The following is a 1042-nucleotide window of genomic DNA, read 5'->3' as shown; positions in this document are numbered from 1 at the left end:
GATCTTTCACAAAATTAAAAGTCACATCTTGTCTTTTAGAATTAACAGGTAGCACTCATGTGTAGTGACCAGAAAGACCTGAGGGGTCCGGATTTAAGATACCCTGACAGCAAACATCTGTTGTACTCTGGTGTCACTGAGCAAAACTAAATCCCTGCCAGGTCCAGAGATGCTGTTCTATAGGCAGTAGGTTGAATATTACATCACTTAGTGTTGATTTTTTACTCCATCATTCAAGGTAAAATAGCACCAGTACCCTACCTCTGCAGAGATATATGTATTTAAAACTGCAGTGTTTTCTTCTTTTGAAGCAGTACAGCAGTCACTTAGAGTTGTGGAGTAAAACTTCTGTATTGTTAAATCTGCATGTTTGTATGTGTCTTTTTTTTTAATACCAGTTCTGAGGCCGAACCAGGTCAGACCTGATAATACCTGGCTCATTACATCTTTTGCAGTTAATGAACCGAGCCTGCTGCAGTCCAGAGACACAAATGACCACACATTACATTACGTCAGCGTATTCCAGTAAGAGCAGTCGGTCCATAACGTAAACTTTTACTGCAGTTAAAGTCTGGCTCCGCGATTTATTTGATGGATATCACTGTGAAAGCATGGAGGCCATGCTGGATACAGACATTTGTAAAGGGCAGAGTTTATGCGGATGCAGCTGTTTTAAAAGTTCAAGCTTTAACTGTGTCCTCTTTCTGAACTACTGTCACACTTTGGCTTCATCCCAAAATGCAAAATCTAGACTTTAGAGAACTCCTTTCAGTTATAGGAAATAAGAAACTATCAATGCCCCTTTGTTGCAGAGTGGATTGAGGATCAGGGCTTTGAGACACTCAGATTGTTGTTTGTCCAACTTGGTCCTCTGGACCGTGGACATTACAAGTAGTGTTTTTCTTCACGGAGGCCTGCTGCTTTCATCCCTGACAGGAGCTGCTGTAAACAGTACAATCTGTGCTCTTTGTGCTCCTCATTTGTTTCTACTTTACTGTGTTACACTTAAAGTAAAAGAGTAAATATGTGCATGCATTCATAC

General features: G+C 40.6%; 1 protein-coding gene across 1 annotated transcript in view; it reads left to right on the top strand.

Moving 5' to 3' along the window:
* The window catches only part of nthl1 (nth-like DNA glycosylase 1), a 9981-nt gene that overhangs the window by 5122 nt on the left and 3817 nt on the right, over positions 1-1042 (top strand). The window lies entirely within an intron of this gene.

Source organism: Morone saxatilis, unplaced genomic scaffold (assembly GCF_004916995.1).
Source record: "Morone saxatilis isolate NCDOM2014 unplaced genomic scaffold, NCSU_SB_2.0 Contig17, whole genome shotgun sequence".
In the NCBI taxonomy this organism is placed as follows: Eukaryota; Metazoa; Chordata; class Actinopteri; family Moronidae; genus Morone; species Morone saxatilis.
This window is presented reverse-complemented; position numbering and strand designations above follow the sequence as displayed.